The following is a 15,137-nucleotide window of genomic DNA, read 5'->3' on the forward strand; positions in this document are numbered from 1 at the left end:
TATTGCTAAATGAGCACCACGATAAGTCATAACATCCATCACCACACAGAGCTACAATTTTTTTTTTCTTATGACGAGACTTTTAAGATCTACTCTCTTACCAACTTTTAAAGCACTTCTGCTGCATATAGAAGTACAATGTTGATCTCAAGGGAAAGCTCTTGGGCCATTGTTTGAGTTGTGATCTGAAATAGCTGCTCTTTGCATGGAAATCTTTTTTACTTGAAAGACCAACTAACAATCCTGATTGTGATTATTCAGACTTGGGTGTTGGCAGATACTTTCCCCAAAACGAACAATGTAAGCCTCTTACTTTAAGGAAAACAACTAATTGTATCTGTTGCCAGTGACTGATTTTAAGCTTTCAACAAAAATTAGCAGTTGGAAAACTCATACCCAGCACTGAGGTTGACAGTTTCAAAATACTGAAAGGCTTTTTTATGGGATCTGTGGTCATATTAATGAATGTGATTTCATCATATTGAATAATAAAATATGTTAACATTTGGAAAGTATGCATAGCTCAGTGAACCAGTATTTTCCAACTAACCAATGCATGATGTTATAAAACCAAACATGGTTAAAACATTGTCACATTGCAAGATAGACAAAAGGATTCAAATGCAATAGCACACAGAAAGTTCACTGATACAGCTTCAGATTCCACATTGCAACTAACCTTTAAGAATTACCACTTGCCTAGTTGTGGTGTAATATCAAAAAAGATTACTCATAATGACCTTTTTAAGGCTGTTAAAACAGGCTTCCCAAACAAATATCCATACATACTTCAACCAAAGTAACATATTGCAACAGATTGAATTGAGGAGATATGAAAACCCAACTGTCATGTACTAAGTACAAGAAATTTCAAAAATGTGAAACAATGCCACTTTTCTCACTGATTTTTTTATTTTAAAAAAGATGAATAGGGCTTCCCTGGTGGCGCAGTGGTTGAGAGTCCGCCTGCTGATGCAGGGGACACGGGTTCGTGCCCCGGTCCGGGAAGATCCCACATGCCTCGGAACGGCTCGGCCCGTGAGCCATGGCCACTGAGCCTGCGCGTCCGGAGCCTGTGCTCCGCAACGGGAGAGGCCACAACAGTGAGAGGCCCGCGTACCACAAAAAAAAAAGAAAATTAAAAAAAAAATTTTTTAAAAATTAAAAAGATGAATAATTTCAGTAAAAATGTTATTTACATTACATGTAACTTGTTTATTATTTTAGAATCTTAAATGAGTCCAGTTTCTCAGCTTTGATTTCTAAATGGTAATACTGATAGATATAAGCCATGTAAGCAACAACTCTCTAAAAATCTAAATAATTTTTAGAAGAGTAAAGTAGCCCTGAGACCAAAAAGTTTGAAACTACTCACCTAGGTGTCACCAAATATACAGATATTTAAATATAAAATATTCACAAAATAAACTATTCACTCCAGATACATAAAGTGGCCACGTTTGAAATTTGCACACTCCCTTCACTGATCCTTGATGGAGTTCCTCCCACGCCAAGAGGCTCTTTCGGTCCTTTTGCTGTGATCCTCCTCTAAAGGCACAATTACAACTGTGAGGACTACAAAGACCCTTCAAAACACATCATGTCACCTCAACATCCTCTACCATACAAAATTAGAAATAGAAGTAAATTTGGGAGGTAGACTGAAGAAAAAGGAGAAATCAAACTCACAAGCCAAAATAGTGGGTCTCTCAAATTAATTTGCTTCACATAAATTCTCCTTAAAATTATTTATGGATACAAATACAATATAATAACTTGCAATCTAATATACTGGAAGTTGTATCCACATTGAAAAAGAAAGGAAGCAAAGAGCTTCCCTCCACAGCCTGTCCCTTGATCTCTGCAAACACTGGCCACCCAGAGATGATTGATCCCAAAGGACTCAGCAAATTCCTGCAGTTCATTCTCAGGCCCTCCCCAGCTTCGGAGGATGGCCTTCTGCGCTGCAGAGCTAATGCATGTCACACCTAAAGCTGCAGCAAGCCGAGCTCCAGAATTAAGCCACAATAATTAGGCAGTGGTGTTTTCTGGCATTCTTTCAAAACAGACAACTTGGAAAACCAGTCTTTTACTGCAGGCCAGAATATATTTCTAAAGTAATCATTTCAGACCTTTGCAGTGATACGTATACTTCCCTCTCTTAGGTAAATAGATGTGCACCGATAGTGCAATTGCAAAACAATCCAGGCCAAAATAATCCATATGCACCTGAAATAGTCAGATAATTGAAACAGTAGGGAATGGTTCTAGGGGTTTTATTTGTTTGGGGAACTAGGATTGGGAGATAACTTGAAACATCTAGAAAGTGGCCTAATTCTGTGATTTTTTTTCTGAGATTGTGAGATGCTGTCCTTTCTACCCAGATGATCAATGAAAGGGAAATTATCAAAATTTTTTGAGATTTGGGGGAGAAACATAAAGAAATAGAGTGAGAGATGAAAAGAAGCCTCAGCAGCTTCTGAGCAGCAGATTCTCTCTCGTTTAGCCACAGATTCTCTCTCATTTAGTTTATAAAGTGTTAAAGCCACCTTAAATGAAATACAACATAAATGTTCCCTCTCCCTTTCCCTTACATTAGGTTACATAACTAGCCAACTGAACTTTGTGATGGTTGGGTGTTTGGGGCTATCTCAAACAGCAAAACTGTTCAGTCTTATGACCCAATTCAGTTATCAGGGGAGCTCTAAGCTCCAAACTGACTGCGGCGTTACATTTATTATTAAAGAGGATTTTTCTAAAAACAGATTCCATTGTTAGAAGCTTTGTTACCAGAAGTTAAAATCAAAGAAGCATTCTGGATCACGGGGTGCAAACATAATTAAATACTAATTTAATTTATGTTAAAAACATACCAACTGGTTATGAAGACCATGCCAGGATGTATAAAAAGCATAAACAAGAATAAGTAAAACAAGCAAGACTAAAAATAAATTAAAATTATTTTATATTTGTTGACATTTTTTAAAACTATGCTTAGGGAAAAAACAGAAAGGAATTATTTTTTGAGCATTTATCTTTACTTTTTAATTACTCTGCACAAGAATTTTATATATTAAGGACAGTAATCCTTTACCAGACATTTGTTAATAATTAATAAATTGGTAAAATATTTAATAAGCAGAATAGAAAATAATCAGTTTCAGAAAGGAATTACTATATACACAAAACGAACATTTTTTTAATTAGGATGGTGAACATCTTTTTTAAAATCTTTTCTCTGTTTTTCAAGTTTTTTGTTATTGTGTTGGTATTAGTTTCAAATTTTAAAAAAGTAATTGCAATAAGTCTGAAAAAATATGCCTTTGGAATAAGAGTTATTGAGGTTAAGAGATAAGATTGACCTGCATTTAGGTCAGGGAAGAAGGAAAAGGGCATCTGTCAGGACAGTAGCTGGTGGTGGCAGAGACGGAGCAGCTCTGGGTTGAACTCCAGGTCTCAAAGAAGCAGGTGACAATGACCCCTTACTCCTCCATCCTTGAAGCTCCTGGAAACAACCCTCCCTTGGACTCTGTTTGGGTGCCTCCTGATTCATTCTATCCAAGGACCCAAGGAATCTTTGGAGAGAAAAAGGGACAGGGGTCACCACTCATACCGAAACCTCACCTTTTAAAAGCCTGAACTCGGGATGTCCCTGGGACTGATTTCAATCCTACGCAGCCTCTGCCAACATTAACCACTGTCTCTCTTTCCACTAACTGGAACCATCAACAGACAGTTTATGTTACAATGTGGCACCATCCAGAGGGGAAATAGGTGGATACAAGAAGGGAAAGGTGGAGCCTATAAAGACAATTTTCCCAGCATTCACAATTATACCTGAGGGCAGTCCCGTTCCCCCACTTGTGTAGGGTGTTTGAATGGAAGTTGCGTGCTGCGGCCATTCTGGCTAGCCCTGTTCAGCCAGACATCCACAACGGGGCAGTCCAAGGCTAAATTACGTGTATTTTAAGATTCAGACATTTCCAGGCATGTCTAGAGGACACACCACAGCAGGATTTGCATGAAGCACACAGGAACAAATGGAAAGAACTCATCCTAAAGGAAGAGTTGTTCTGGAACACAAACTTGACCCAGTCTGGATGCCGTAATCTCAGAAGGAAAAGGAATTATTAGCAGCAGAACATGATATTGGGGTCTGAGACTGCTTGCCCTGTAGCAATGAACTCATGATTTGAGTCCTGGGGAAAAGGAACTTCAGGTGATGCTGAAATATATAAAACCTCCAAAAGAACAAAACAACAACAGAAAAGAACCCTCTAAGAGCACAGGGCAGCTCTGCTGTAGGGCCTTTGACCTGGGAGCAGGGGAGGCTTCTCCCTTTTTATTTTTATTTATTTATTTTTTCCTTTAGAAGTCTTTATTAGATCATAAATGTACAACAGCTTCTGAAGTCTACACAGGCACTTCAGTTTTTAAAAGGAATACATGTAACATTATGATGTCTCATTACACCATGAACCTGGACAACAGCTTTTCAAAACTTTGTGAGAAAAATCTTGAAAAAGGTTTCACATGTCACCCGACACTTACACATTTTAACATTATCAAAGAAGGTATGTTTCTACACTCTTACAAAGACCACTAGAAAGAAACAGTTAGAAAGCTAAGAAACTGTCTCAAAAGCATTTTTTTTCACAATCTTTCCTCCATAGTAAGGTAATATTCTTAAATAATTCAATCCATTCACAAATGGCTCTCTGCATCTGCTCTGATGTCTTCTGCTCTGCCTATTTCTGTATGACTGAGAGTTTCCACGACCTGAAGATGTTCTGTTACCTCTGGGCTCTATTCTCTCCTATTCATATATCCTCTCCTACTTGCCCATGGCCAACAGAAAGAAACTCAGTATTCGCTGGTCCCTTCATAACCCCCACTTCCTCCACTGACACCTGGACCATAGTTTCCTCCACCGTATAATTCTCGTGCCTGCTACCGACGTTTCCACTTTTCGCTAAGCTTAGTTAGAAGGTTGCTGGTTACGATTTCTGAAAATCATTGTCATTTCCACTTGCACACTTTCCTCCTCCATAGATGCCATACCACCCCCGGGGCTCCCACCCTGGTGGCCAGATCCAGGTACTCCCCTACACCTACTAGAGCCATGACCAAGTCCACCGACCACTCCTGAATCCATCAGATCGTCCTCCAAGTTTCCTTCCTCGTCCTGCTCCAACATTTCCACCACCGCCAGGAGAATCTCCAGCACCGACGTTGCCTCCTCTTCCACCTCTAGAACTGTGGATTTCCTGCCTTTGAGGTCGAGACAGGGCCTTTCTTTCTTCTGCATGATGACCATTGACGGTATGGTATTTCTGCAGCACAAGCTTATCCACCGGATCACAGCCATCAAAAGTGACAAACCCAAAGCCTCTTTTCTTTCCAGACTCCCTATCAGTAATTATCTCAATGACATCGATTTTTCCATATTTCTCAAAGTAATCTCTAAGATGTAGCTTAGTAGCTTCTCAGTAGCTTCTCAGTAGCTTCTTCAATTCCACCAACAAAACAGCTTCTTCACAGTTAGGAAAGCGCCCCGCTGTCCAGAATCCTCTCTTGGGACAGCACGTTTGGGGGCAACCGTTTCCTATCAGTGGAATGAGGTGTGGCAGCCTCCACCTCAGCCGTGGATGAGAAAGTTACAAAACCGAATCCTCTTGATCTTTTCCTGGCAGGATCCCTTATGACCACACAGCCTGTAAGTTTTCCCCATTGCTGGTAGTAGTTCCTCAGATTTTCTTCTGTGGTTTCAGAGCTCAAGCCACCAATAAAGAGTTTATGGAATTCTTCTTGTTCCTTCTTCTTCCTCCAGAAAGTAACAGTTTTGAAACTTTCCTCCATCTTGGAGTCCATCGCTTCAGCCATTTTCCTGAAGCTGAGGGAGATGAGGGAGATCTCAGGGGAAGATCACGAACCTGCAACCTGACCCGCCCCGGATCTGAGGTAAGAACGAACCTCCGATGCTCCAGCAACAACACCTTCTAGGAGCACCTCCATGCAGGGCCCGGCACGCTTGCATAATTCTTGAGCACCTTTCGATTTTCTCCTGAGATGCAGACAGCCTGTAGCTTGCTGGGAAAAGCTGCTTCTCCTCTTTTAAACAGATGATGCCACGTGGTCTACGTGAATAACAGCACAACCACCTGTCACACACCGTTATTCTCCAGGTGCCAGTGACTACCATGGAAGAGTAGCCCCAGCACAGAGACCACAGCATCAGCCATTGGAAAGGAATTCTCTTTACCTCATTGAAGCACAGAACACAGAAGAGACTACCGCAAGGTCCTTCAGCGTTAGAGAGCAGCCTGACATTGGAAGAGTGGAATACCTTCAGTTTGGGTCAGTGTGGTCGCTCCAGGCATCAGTGGGAAATGACAGTGATGGGAGTGTGTAGGAAACCCTTTCTTTGCACCCATTCTTCTCCCGAGTTTTTGATCATCTTGACCATCACTACCCTGAACTCGGGTAGGTGGCCTATCTCCACTTCACTTAGTTCTTCTTCTGGGGTTTTATCTTGTACCTTTGTCTGGAACATGTTCCTCTGCTGCCTCATTTTGCCTAAGTTGCTGTTTTTATTTTTACGTATCTGGTAGGTTGGTCACATTTCTCAACCTTGGAGAAGCAGCCTTTTGCAAGAGACTTCCTGTGAGTTCCAGCAGGGCACTCCTCTCTCACTACTGCACTTACATGCTCTAGGGGTGCCCCCTATGAGGGCTGACTACTGTGGGTGGTCTGGTGTCACTGGCCCTTAGTCCTATGGGTCACCAGGCCCTGCCTTGTGTGGAGGCTGCTGGCCACTACTTGGCAGGACCAGTTCACCAAGGGGCTGACTGCAGAACCCCAGGGCATCCCGGGGCTTAAGGTGGATCACTAGTGGGCGGAGTCAGGGTCCAGAAAGCTCCGGGGTTACTTCCTGCCCACTGGTGGGTGGAGCCAGGTCCTGTGGTTAGTACTGGCCTATCCCAGAGCTGTTGTCAGATCACTGGGGTGGGGTGGGTTGTGAAGGCTGGCTCCTGACACAGTTGGATATGGGGTCCTGGGTGTCTCGAAGCTTGTGTTGACCTGCTAGCGGGCAGGGCCAAGGCCCAGCTGGTCCTAGGGCAGGGTCCGCAGGCTGCAGGATTGTGGTTTTCTTGAGTCCGGTGTCTAGCCCCTGGTGGGTGAGGCTGGTCCAGGGGCTAGAGGCAGCTTCTTGAGGGCAAGGCGGGCAGTAGGGGATTCTGGGGGTGGTGCCTGCCCACTGGTGGGTGGAGCTGGGTCCTGGCCCTCTGGTGGGTGGCGCCGTGTCTAGAAACGGCTGCGGGCTTACGAGATATCTAGGCAGCCTCTCTGGTGATGGGGGGGCCTGCGTCCAAGCACTTGGCCTGAGGCGTCCCAGCACTGGTGGATGGGGCCAGATCTTGGCGCTAATGAACTAGAGGGAGGTCCCCACTCTGCCACCTGCCAGTGTCCACGCTGTGGAACGAGCTCCCAGGAATGGCTGCCACCAGTGTCTATGTCCCCAGCGTGAGCTGCAGCTGCCCCCTGCTTCTCCGGGAGACTCTCCAAGACCGGCAGGGATGTCTGGCCCAGACTCCTATGAGATGACTGCTTTTGCCCTAGGTCCTGGAGCATGTGAGATTTTGTATGCGCCCTTTAAGTGTGAGTTTCTATTTCTAAGCCCAGGACTCCTTGAAAGTAAGCCCTACTGGCCTTCAAAACCAAATTCTCTGTGGGCTCATCTTCCTGGTGCAGGATCCTTGGGCTGGGGAGCCCGACGTGGGCCTCTGAGTACTCTCAATACTCTCCATAATTACTCTCCTGTGTAATTATTCTCCAGTTTGTGGGTCAGCCTCCCCAGCCCCCCGTCCCACCTCCCCCCGCCCCCAGGGGCGTGGGACTTGACTGTATAGCAACTCTGCCCCTCCTACCCCCCTGGTTGTGATTTCTTCCTTAGGTCTTTCATTGTAGATCTTTTCTGGCAGGTTTCAGCCTTTTCGTCCATGGCTCTGCTGATAGTTGTGATTTTGGTGTGCTTGTAAGAGGAGTAAGCTCAGGGTTTCTCTACTCTTCCGTCTGGGCTGATCTCCTGTCAGGGAAACCCTTTCTTTTCCCTACTGCCCACCACCCCTTGCTACACGCGCACACACCGCTCACGCATGCACGCACGTGTGCACACACATAATCCGTTCATTCTGCAATTTTTAAAATACCTACCAGGAAGGAGGTCTATGCTAAGCGCCCTGGATTTGGCGTGAGGAAGGCTGACGTGACTTCTGAGCACATGTCGCTCGGCAGCCGCGTTACCACGACAGCTCGCTCCCTGACCACCAGTGATGACCCACGAGTGGGGCCCTGACCCATGCTGAGCCCATTATCGCGTTATTCCTTCACAGCCACAGTTGATCGATCCAGAGGACAGCCCCCGACCCACACTGAGCCAGCAAGGCCCTCGTTTGGTAATTCCAGAACTGAGAGGGTTGGCAGACTCTTTGGGGTGCCTGGATTACAAAATACAAAGATTAGAAACTATAAGCATGTGACGTGGAGAAGAATAGAAAGCTAGCCTGAAGGTAAGAATAAAGCAAAGGGAAAACTGTGAAAAGCTAGAGGGAGACTCCCCTTGCTCCTGAGACGGCTGCAATCCTGCCATTGGATTTCATCAGCTAATCAAGGTAAAACTAGACTGGGTTTCCGCCACTTGCAACGAAAAAAGTCCCAGTATATTGACCCACACACACACTGTAAATGGTGGCAGCAATTGAAAGGCACTCTCACAAGACTTAAGAACTGAAGGAACCGCAGGAAATTAAGAGAAAGAGCAAAAGAGGAAGAAGTGTTAAAGCTAAAAAGGGCTGTCTTGGTGAACTTAGACAAAGTATACCTTGGACGTTTCCAGAAACACTGGGATGCAGGGAGATTCTGCAAAGACCTGAGCTAGAGAAATAATCTGTTATTGTTGCCAATATTCAAGGTTTAGCTCCTGACTCATATGGCCTGAAGAATCAGAAGTTACAAGGGTAGGAAACATAGCAACATTGATTTATACAATTTATGAAATTTCTATTTGTTACTTATTATAGCACATACAGTTTTATTATAAAGAATCTTTATTCACCAAAGAGCCATTCAGAAAAGCACTGTATTTTTCTAACCAAAATTTTGAGTCAACTAGATAGCCTCATCTTCCCTCTTCCCATCCTCTAAGGGACGTCTCTCTCCAGTTTAATTCTCGTGTCATTTTTCACTTCCAACTCAATGTCACAATTTGATGAAGGCTGGTGGCTAGAAGCTCTTGGAAATGGTCAACAACCCACAACCACAATGGTGTCTGTATCAGACAATCAAGGGTTCTTTCTCTCCATTTCCAGTTTAATGTTTTCCCATCTCTTAGACCTCTAAACCAGATCCAGCTGCTTTTCTTGACACCTGTCGTGTTTATTTAGAACCTGTTTTTACCAGAATCGTTTCAACACAGTAAAAATACCAGATCTGGTTTCCATGGGCTTTTCAGAGAAGGCAGTAAACAAAACAGGAGAATTAAAAGAGAGAGAGGCTGCCAGGTATACAAAGCAATACGAGTCGATTATCAGACTGCATATACGATGTTTTCTGACAGTAAGAAAGTACAAAACATTGTTTTATTAATTTTGGCTTGATTTCCCACCCTCCTTTTTCAAGGACAGTTCTATGAAATTAAAAGTAACTCCTATTTTTGTGTGAAAGCCAATGTTTGCAACTAAGTAACACACTATGGACCTTGTCAGATAACGAAAAGTAAAGACATGTTGTTTGTGTGTGTAAAGCATAATTATTCATGCACACACACACATTTTCCTTTCTCACAGTGAACAGCATGCTAATTTATATATGCTTACTGTGCACAGGGAGTTTGCTGGTATCTTACGTATTTGTTTCCATTTAACTCTCTTATTCAACCAAAACGGGGTTACTAATAATTTGAGATTACAGTTCAGTAGTCTCTTTAATTTTGGTTAGAAATACAACAGTGGAAATAGCAATCAGATTGAAAGAAACAACATTTTCCACTTAATTTCTTTGTTGGAAGGGAAAAACAAACACTGCTTCATAACCAAACAGAGTTAAGGTTTTAATGAGCCAAGTGCAAGTTTCAATACCTTGTCCATCCTAACAGAAATGCATCTGTTCGGAAAGTGATTAAAATCCAAGAAAGCTCAAGGGCTTCTGTGGTATAAACACAGCTTGGGCCGCAGAGCTCTTGGCTCTGGGACTGAGCCAAACCTTCCAGAATGCTGGCAGAAACCCCACTCAGTATCTCCCTCCAGACCAAAGGAAGAAGTAGTAAACAAACCCATCAATCACCAGCAACTGGGAAGTGCTGAGAACCCTAAGTTTCAGCCACCAATATAGAAAGGAACTGATAAATTGCCATCCATCACTCCTGCTAAGCATGCATACAGGTTCTCACTTAGCTATGGACTTACTAAAAGTATGCAATACAGAATACTCAGCAGAAAGAAGACGAAGGCCTAAACCCACCTAGGGAAGGATGTCATTAACAGGCTTTATTTTGCTTTTTAATACAGCTTATGGTACTTTCTTTTATTTTTGTACTTAAAATTCTTAAGTACAAAACTTAAGAATTTTAACTTAACTTTCCTAAGGATTTTAACTTAACTTCCTAAGACATTTACAATGCTATGGAGATACAATTAATATTGTCACCTGAGATACAAGGATCAATTGTTCATTCATTGATTTATTCATTCTTTTAAAAATATTTCTCAAACACCTACTAGCTTCCTGGCACCATCTGTATTCTGAGGGAATATAAAAGGTAAAAGTAATCATAAAAGATATAGTCCCTGCCTTTAAAAGCTTGTCATCTGAGTACATTTATAGGGGATTTTTATATGTCAAAAAAATTTTAATAGTGCAAGTTAATACATAGAATCGAATAAAAAAGACAAGAGAGTGTATAGTACGTTCTTCTGCTAGTGGTTAAAAAGTAGGTACTAGTGGTTATTAGTTTTATAGTAATACTTGTGGGGGGGGTTCTTATCTGAAACCCAATGAGGTTTTATTGAATGATTTTTAGTAATGTTTTTCTAGGTCAACTTCTGATGGGTACTGATTGGTCATGAGTTCAAGGGTCCATTCCCTAACAAGTACCTAGATGTGACTAATGTGTGCTTTTGTTTCTGGTTAAATGTGAAAATTGGGAAAAGAGATGGGACAGATGAGAACACATGGGGTCTGCTCCTGTGTGAAGATACTCGAAGGTCAAGGCACCCCATGTGTAAGCCACAGAACAGTAATCCTCTACTTGGGCCACACACTGGAATCACTCAGGAAGCCTTTTTGAAAAAAAATTAATTGCCTAGGCTCCACCTCAGACCAATTCAGAACATGTGGAGGTGGGGCAGACTTTTTTAAGCTCCTCAGGTGACTTAGCAATATGAAGGTAGGTTTGTAAAACACCACCACAGAACATACCCGCAATCATTAAACCCCCAGCTCATCTTTAACCTCAAGCAACATAACTTCCTGATGTGCCCTCTGAGGTTTACTGATTACAAATAATACACTAGGTAATTAACGAAGTTACTTGCTATATGCTGGATTACTGTCCAAGTCCTACTAAAACTTGAGGAATGTCAGTCAAAAATTATTATCTCCTGTCCTTTTTGAAATTTTGGTCCATTTCTTGTCTACTACGGCACTACAGTTGTGACAACAAAGCCATGTCACATATATGGGTGATCACCTTTTATTCTCTATTTCATGGGTTCACATACAGCTCATCTAAGAGACGAATCATTGTGTATCCAGTGCAGAGAGTTAGAAGAACAAATCACATCACGGCCGTGCCCAACGATAAATTGCTACCCGATCCATCAAAACACCTGCCTGATTTGACCTCAACGTAATACTGAAGTACTGCAGGAGCCTTGGTAACTCAGGCTTTATACTGAGGTCATGAAGCTGCTTCTCACCTTTTCCTTCCTGCAGAGACTAAGGATGAGGAAAGGTCAATAAAAGCTACAAACTATCTTATGCTTGCTCCTAACAGATTTCTCCATGTGCTGATAATAAAGAGAATGACCGTGCCTAATGCCCTTTTTATACCTTATGTAGCTTCAGTGATTCCCATCCTGGCAGCACAACCAGTTATCCAGGGTGCTCACTCAAAGGCACACAGGCTCAGGCCTGATCCCTCAAGATTAAGGTTTAAGGAATCTTGGGTGGGACCCAGGAATCTGTATTTTAAATAAGGGCCTCCAAGAAATTCCAATGCTGCCATGCTGGGTAATCTCTCATAGAACCATTATCCTGAAGAAAAAAGAAGACAAGGCTTTCAGTTGATCAACATGATGGCTGGAACACCTTTTAAGTGGAATGTCACACTGGTACTCACACAGCTGAAGAGCAAAAGTTTGTCTCTCTTTAATAATGAGGTCAGTTACCCACTGAGTTCTTAGTTTTATTTTTCCCTGTAGCAGTTTTCACAAACTGACATTATTTTATATGTCTATTTGCTTATTTTTAAAATATTGGTTCCCCTTAATAAAATGAACACTCCATAGTGCAAGAATGTGTCTATTTTGTTTGCTGACCTATCCTCAGATCTTAGAACAGTTCTTAACACATAGAAGTTACCCAGCAAATAATGAATGAATAAGTGGATAAACAAGTGAGTGAATATTTAGGAAGTGCTCAAAAAAGTTGACAAATTGGCGAGGAAGAGAACCTACCTATCCAAGCAGGGGCAGGAAATCCTCCCCAGGTCTTTCATTTAATCTGAGGGTTTTTTGTTATTTTTTTTTTATTCCTGATATACAAGAGAATTACTAACCCAATCAGCAAGTTCCCTAAAATATAAAAATTCAAAAAAATTGAACTGGTTTTGTAGAAGTCAGTTAAACAAGCTTCAGTGTGTAGTAGGCTTGAGTTCACATAGCCTTCCTCATTAAATGAATGCTCTCAGTAACTACATCTCAGAATCTGCTCTCATTATTGGATCTGATGGCCAAACTTGGACCTTTCCATGCTGACGTATTACACTTGAGCTTTTTCAAGGTAATAAGTTTATAATAAGGTTTAAATGGGATAAAATAAACCACCCCGGTTGGCTTCTTCTGATTTTTATTTCTTTTATTGCTTTATTAATCTGACCAGCGATTATTTGGTGCTTAGATGCCTTTGTCAAGAAAGATATTAAGGTGAGTGACACGTTTGTCTAGAAAAGCGAGGAACTGGTTTTAGATTATCAGCAACTGGCTTGGGGTTGATGACATGAGAAAATACTCCATGATTTTATGCATGTGAGGCAATTTTGAAAGATCATCATATTGGACATGTCACCAACTGAGTGTGAATGCACTGCAGACTTTTATTGTTTGCAGCTGCCTGACATTCCCCATTCAGCCGTGAGTGCAGATGGTCCTCGGACAGCAATGTTAAGGATTACAATGAGGGAGAAATGACAGTCTTGGTCCCAGCTTAGGAAAACTGCTGTGAAAATGATTTTAAGAGAGGAGTTCAACTATAATATGACTCATAGTGAATGGGTGAGTTACCCCCAGAATTCTACCTTGCACTGTCATTCAATACCAGGATCCATTCAAAATGAGCTGAGTGAAGAGCGTTCCACTCAGATCAACCCTTTAGGGCGGCCATATGCTCATCTACTAGCAACTTGACATAAGGCTCCCATCTCTGCCCATCCTGGCTCCTTGTACACAAATGATATTTGAACTTGACAAAAGCAAATGAGGACAGCCCACAGATTACAGCCTTTTCCTTTACCCCACAGCTGGCCAGGCCCCAGGAGAAGACTCTTATTCAAGAGGCTAACTTCAAGAAAAATACCTGGTCTAAAGAATTGCAGCTGTTGATGTTTCTGTGTAGCTTAGCCACTGCTAAACCACCGTTCCCATGGAACAATTCGATCTGAATTCGGCAAATCAGCAATGAAACAGGAGATAGCACTATGCATAAAAGTTAATAAATAAAAAGAGGCATGAAGACAGAGTTGTCTACTGTAAAGAAAAGAAAACAGGCAGCATAATATGGAAATCAGATAAGCGGCACATTAATCGGAACGAAGAATATTTGTAAATTATAAAATTTACAATCCACAAAGAGGATACAACAATGTTCCTATGCCAGTGTCAAAAGTAATTCATGCATATAGTCATTCAACAAATGTCTATTGAACAATCCGCTAAGCCCACAAACAAAGAAATATATAACAAAGCAGAATAAGAGACTAGAGGAAGGTACTGAAGATTATTTAGGAAATGATTATCAAGGAGGGTCTCTCTTAAAATGTGCTATTTAAGCAAAGAGCTGAATGAAGCTAGAAAGCAACACGGGGCTCTGGAGGAAGCACACTGGAGGAAATGTGAGGAACTGGTGTTAGATTATCAGCAACTGGCTTGGGGTTGATGACATGAGAAAATACTCCATGATTTTATGCATGTGAGGCAATTTTGAAAGATCATCATATTGGACATGTCACCAACTGAGTGTGAATACACTGCAGACTTTTATTGTTTGCAGCTGCCTGACATTCCCCATTCAGCCGTGCGTGCTGAATGGAGCAACGTGAGGAGCAAAGCACGAAGACCCTAAAGCAAGAGCAAGCCTGCAGTGTTCAAAGAGCAGTGAGGGTTTCCCTGGTGGCGCAGTGGTTGGGAGTCCGCCTGCCGAGGCAGGGGACACGGGTTCATGCCCCGGTTCGGGAAGATCCCACATGCCGCGGAGCGGCTGGGCCCGTGAGCCATGGCCGCTGAGCCTGCGCGTCTGGAGCCTGTGCTCCGCAACGGGAAAGGCCACAGCAGTGAGAGGCCCGCGTGCAGAAAAAAAAAAAAAGAGCAGTGAGAAAAGTGGCGTGGCTGGAGCTGATGGAGAAAGGCAGAGCAGGAGATACCCGGAGGGGCAGTCAGGGCCAGGTCACGTAGGCCTTGTGAGCCACTGCAGGGAAGTTTTATTTTATTAAAAAAATTGAATATTACTGGAAGATTTTAAGCAGTTTTCATTGGTAAAACATCACTCCCATTGCTGTCCTAGAGAACTGACTGAAGGGAGACACAAGGTAAAGCAAGGAAGAGAAGTTGAGAGGTTGGTAGGAATCAAAAAGAGAGATGGTGGTG

General features: G+C 42.5%; 1 protein-coding gene and 1 pseudogene across 7 annotated transcripts in view; both read right to left on the bottom strand.

The window, feature by feature from the left end:
* The window catches only part of LOC307186164 (uncharacterized protein), a 437,480-nt gene that overhangs the window by 329,432 nt on the left and 92,911 nt on the right, over positions 1-15,137 (bottom strand). The window lies entirely within an intron of this gene.
* LOC307185546 (heterogeneous nuclear ribonucleoproteins A2/B1-like) lies at positions 5,115-8,372 on the bottom strand (annotated as a pseudogene). Its single transcript has 2 exons — positions 8,358-8,372; positions 5,115-5,933 (listed from the first exon to the last, which is right to left on the bottom strand). The product of its transcript is annotated as a heterogeneous nuclear ribonucleoproteins A2/B1-like (transcript).

Source organism: Stenella coeruleoalba (assembly GCF_951394435.1).
Source record: "Stenella coeruleoalba genome assembly, chromosome: 4".
NCBI classification, from domain to species: domain Eukaryota; kingdom Metazoa; phylum Chordata; class Mammalia; order Artiodactyla; family Delphinidae; genus Stenella; species Stenella coeruleoalba.